Source organism: Etheostoma cragini, chromosome 10 (genome assembly GCF_013103735.1).
Source record: "Etheostoma cragini isolate CJK2018 chromosome 10, CSU_Ecrag_1.0, whole genome shotgun sequence".
Lineage (NCBI taxonomy): Eukaryota > Metazoa > Chordata > Actinopteri > Perciformes > Percidae > Etheostoma > Etheostoma cragini.
Window position 1 is genome coordinate 27,451,970 of NC_048416.1, and position 5,532 is coordinate 27,457,501.

Here is a 5,532-nt window from a genome sequence, read left to right on the forward strand (position 1 = left end):
AAGAGTCTTGTTATAGCATGTCATAAAAAATTCAAAAATCACAAATGGTATAGTTTCTCAAAATGAAGTCATAGTGTAGTATGTTAAAAAAAAACTCATACTGCAGTATGTCAAAAAGGGTTTAGTATGTTGTTAAATTCATAAAAAGTCATATTATAGTATGTCGTTAAATTCATAAAAAGTCATATTATAGTATGTCGAAAATAATCATAAGAAGTCATATTATAGTATGTAGAAAATAATCATAAGAAGTCATATTATAGTATGTAGAAAATAATCATAAGAAGTCATAGTATAGTATGTCGAAAATAATCATAAGAAGTCATAGTATAGTATGTCGAAAATAATCATAAGAAGTCATATTATAGTATATCGAAAATAATCATAAGAAGTCATAGTATAGCATGTCGAAAAGAAGTCGGTGAAGAAAAAAGTCTTAAAAAGTCAGAATAAAGTATGTAAGAAAAGTAATATTTTAGTAGGTTAAAATAAGTCACAATAGGTCATAAGAGGTCATAGTTTATTATGTTGAAAGTAAGTCTATCTACCTTTAGTAAGGTATAAAAAATGTCAATAGTCTTAGTATAGTGTGTTGACAAAAGTCATAAAAGGTTTTATTATGTCAAAATGAAGTCATAGTATAGTATGTTGAAAATAAGTCATACTGCAGTATGTCATAAAAGGTTTAGTATGTCGTTAAATACATAAAAAGTCATTGTATAGTTTGTCAAAAAAAGTCATAAAAAAGTCAGAGTATAGCATGAAGAAAAAAGATTCAAAAAAGTCATAGTATAGTATGTTGAAAAAGTCTTAGTGTAGTATAGAAAAAATATCATTACAAAGTTGGGATGTAGAATGTTGAAAAAAGTCATAAAAAGTCATAGTATATTATGTCAAACTAAAGTCATAATAAAGCATGTCATAAAAAGACAGAGTATAGTATGTAGACACAAGTTAAAAAACAAAAGAAGTCATAGAATGGTGATAATATAGCTAGTCAACAAATTGACATCAAAAGTCATAATAGAAAGCAAGTTATAATATGTCAAATAAAAATTCATAGTATAGTATGTTTAAAATTCTACTATAGCACATCCAAAAAAAGTCATAGCAGCCTATAGTATGTACAAAATAGGTTATAAAAGGTCATAGTATAGAACGTCAAAAAAGTACTAGTATTAAATGTCTATTAAATAGTATGTAGAAAGATGTCATAAAAAATCCTACCATAGTATATTGAAAATAATCATAAAAGTCATAGTACAGTAGGTTGATAAAGAAGTCATTGTTGAAAAAAATCATGAAAAGTCAGACTAAAGTATGTAAAAAAAGTCATAGTTTAGTAGGTTAAAAAAAAGTCATAAAAGGTCATAAAAGGTCGTAGTGTACTATGTCAAAATGAAGTCAAAGTATGGCATGTCAAAACAAGTCATAGTGTAATATATAAAAATGGCAATAAAAAGTCATAATACAGAATGTTGAAAAAGGTTTTAAAAAAAGAAAAGAAAAAAGGTCATAGAATATTATGTCATAAAGGTCTTTTACGTCCGTAGTGTTTGGGGTATCAGGACATAAACATAAAACCAGATGTAATAATGTTTGAAAGGACGTTTATTTCAGGGGGAGGTGAAACAGAACAGCATGACCCTCCGGTAGCCAGACTTTCAAATATAGAAAATAAAATGAATTCCTATTTCACTTTCTTACTGAATTAATGCTATTTTCTTTAAATACATTAGTGAGAGCAAACTCCAACAGAAAAAATGATTACTGTCTCTTTAACTAGACAAAGATTTCAGACCAGGAGGCAGTTCACTGAGGAGTGAGTGGAATTATTGAAACATGGATGTAAAATGCAGCGTCCTGATTGGTGGACAATGTCTGCAGAAAGAAACAGCTGTTCTCAGGAAAAATGTCACTGTCAAAGAGGCTGAAGTGAAGTGAAAAGTGACTGGTAGGCAGGCTGTGCATTGCAATGAAACAATGCTGTTGCAGAATAACACAACCAGCATCATCAAGAATGAAGAAGGTGAACATAACATTGTGTCATTCACGTGCATGTTAAGTAGCCACATGCATCTGTTTTGGTCTTTTACAGATGCCCTGCCACACGTGTTTCATTAACTTGTGGAGCCATTCTAGCGTGGTATAGGAGGCCTGCAGGAAGATTCACCTCCATTTGGATCAGTTCTCATTCATATTCAAAAAGCTAAGCTGCTTGACTCTGATTGGCTAACAGCTAGCCAATGAGAGACTGGCGATCAGCATCCTTTACCCAGCGCAAGTGGGCAAGCTCATGAATAATAATGAGCTCAGGCAACATGGCGTCACACTGACCAGCTGTTGTGATTGGCCCGTCGGGTTGAGCTTCTCGTTACACGGCCACCTACAAGGTTGGCATGCTCATGACGGCATTGAAGGCATAAATACACGAGTACGTGTGAACATATGCTTTTCTGAAAACTGACAGCTCATTTGTTTATTTATAAAAATGGAGAGGTTAAAATGTTGTTTGTGAAAATATCCGGCCTCGTGTGAACGTAGCATTACAGTAACATAGAGAAGCAAATGTGTGTTTGCAAGTTAAATGAACAGACCCATTGTCGTGAGATAACTCTTGTTGTGATTTGATACAATAAATAAAACTGAATTGAATTGAATTGAATTGAATTCTTCTGTGAGTAAATACACTGGAATGGAGGATCATTGAATTGTGTTTTTGTGTTTGATATCTAGTTTTTTCCCGCTCAGTATCTCATAATTACAATGATGCAAAATAGCAAGGACATTCATGATCATTTTCAAATCCTCAAACACTGTGTGAAAGAGAGAGAGAGAGAGAGAGAAAAAGAGAGAGAGAGAGAGAGAGAGAGAGATGAAACAGGCTACAGGTAGGAGGACACAGTGCATGTCGGAGATTTTGTGCGTACTTTAGTGTGACGGAATGAAATAGTTTGTGTTTGTGTGAAAATGAGAAATGGAAGTGCTGAGATAAAGGTGTTTGTATTCTGTCATAAAAGAAAAAGAAAAAAAGAAGAAGAAGCTCTTATCTGACCCAGTCAGCAACTTTCTGCCAGATCCCGAGACTACACTGAAGTGTGTGCGTCTGTGTGTGTGTGTGTGCGTGTGCGTGCGTGGGCGTGTGTGTGTTTGAGTGTGTGAGAGAGAGAGAGAGAGATGAGGTAGCAATAGCACATTGCCCATCAAAGAGTTCAAACACGTCCCACTGCTCTCCTTTTCTGTTGCCTGTAATATATCCCCAGTATCTGGCTTCTGTGTATCACCACTTCTTCTCCCTCAAACTTCTGCTTCAGTAAGCGTTTCTCGTGTTTCAACTCAACACCTCCTGCTCTCAAACTCTTTTGTAGCTGAGAATAAAGAAGAAACCTTCAAACTACTTGAGATACCAATGAAAAGTGTTTTTCTGGGTTGGACAATTCAGTTTAACATACATCTGATGTGAATAACAGAACCATGACCCAAAGCTGAGGTGCAAGATGGCGCAAAACATCAAATCTAGAAAACAAAATAATAAAGATGCAGGGAAATATTGGCTAAAAAGGGAATCTCAGAGCTTAAACTGCCCTTTGCTTTTTCACGGAACTTTCCATGGGAAATGCAGATCACACACACACACACACACACACACACCACACAATTATTCTAGAAAATCCCCCAAATCATTGTTTTTGTGAGCGCTAATATGGTGAATGTGGCTCTGCACTGGCATGTAGGCTGTGTGTGTGTGTGTGTGTTTGTGTGTATGTGTGTGTATGCGTGTGTGTGTGTTTGATTCTCTTGTATCTATAATGCTGAGGTCATGAGTAATGAGGAGACAGTGGGGGCGGTCCAATTTTTCACAAACTTCTCCCAGGACAGGCTGAAAATGTCACCTTATTTTTGTGCACCTGGAATAACAACAGCAGCAGCAACATGGTCCTGAATTACATGGATGAATGGAAGCAATGAGAGAGATTGTTGTGACCGTTCCAGCGCTTTGCATTGTGAGATAAAGTAGGCGGGGTGCCTGTAGACTGTAGACCTGTAGATAGAGATCTGTTTGTACACTGTCTGATCCATGCTACATTTTGGCAAAGCCAGTTCACCTGTGCAGCAGTCCTAGTGTTGGTGCACATGCTCAGAATTAAAAGGTTTATGGCACAACGTGTCAGACTGAAATTTTAGAAATCCATAAAATAATGAACCATTCTCATTACAAATAATAAAAAAAAGTGGGACTCATCTAAAAATACGTTTTCGCGATCTATGATAGTTTGGTTGCTAACGTTAGCTCGAAACGCTATTCAACTGACAGCCTTTGTTGTGTTTGATTGCTAGCTTGTAGCTAAGCTAGGTGTCGTTTCAAAAACGTTTTAGCTATCTATGGTTGTTTGGTTGCTAACGTTAGCTCGAAACGCCGTTCAACTGACAGCCTTTGTTGTGTTTGATTGCTAGCTTGTAGCTAGCAGTGAGTCAACTATGTAACCATTTTTATTTTATCAACATTACAGAATTCTCGCGTTAGCATCTTGTAGGCTACTTGTTGCAAAGTGAGGCATGTGCAGCCTATATCTGCCCTTAAATCACATCGGGTAGTGACATCAGCACTGCTTGCTTACACACACACACACACACACACACACACACACACTGTGCAGTAAAAATATGACTTTACAATACTGCAGTACTGTAAATAAATGTTTCTGTTTATTCTCTTTACTTACATTTATGTATTGTTTGTTTATCTGTGTCTTGTACATCCCCTCTATCCCTTGCTGCGGTGTGCATTTATTACCCCTTTGTGGGATTAATAAAGGATTTAGAATCTTGAATCTTAAAAGAAAAAGCTTTTGGAAGTGAACTTCCATTCTTGCTTTATTTGTTCTACTTTTTCAAGCATGCCCAAACGCAGATCTCCAGACACTATGATGTCCAAGAGTCTCTCTGTGCTGAATGTTGACTGAACTCAAATAAACCTCTCAGAACATGGAGTGTGAAAATGCACTGAAATTACTGATAGTTATTTATGTTACAAAGGAAAAAGCATAGTAACTAAATTCAACCACACAAAGTTGTCTGTGTCTCGGTGCATGTGCGTGTGTGCGTGTGTGTGTGTGTGAGTACATGTGTGTATAAAGCACAGTGTTTGTCTGAACATCCCAAAGAAGCACAGGTCTATTTGCATATACTGTGTGTGTGTAAAGAGTGTGTAGTCACATTATTTATAGTGGAGTTTGGATGTCAGATGAGAGAGGGGAAAGAGTATTTGAACAGTTTGGATGAAAATCCAAAGACTTGGCAAACCTTGTGTCCGATGTGGAAATACATTTTTTGAATTCTCGTGGCACCATCTTGTCTTTTTATACCCCAGCCCCTAACTCCATCCTCTTGGCAATGTTCTACATCCATCTCCTGGTTCACTCCATCATGTACACTGTGTTGAAGTGTTTTGATATGAGCTGCCATGAGGTTATTTATGAACAGAAAAATACTTTGTAGCTCTATAACATGAGACAGGTGCGTCGGAGAGGG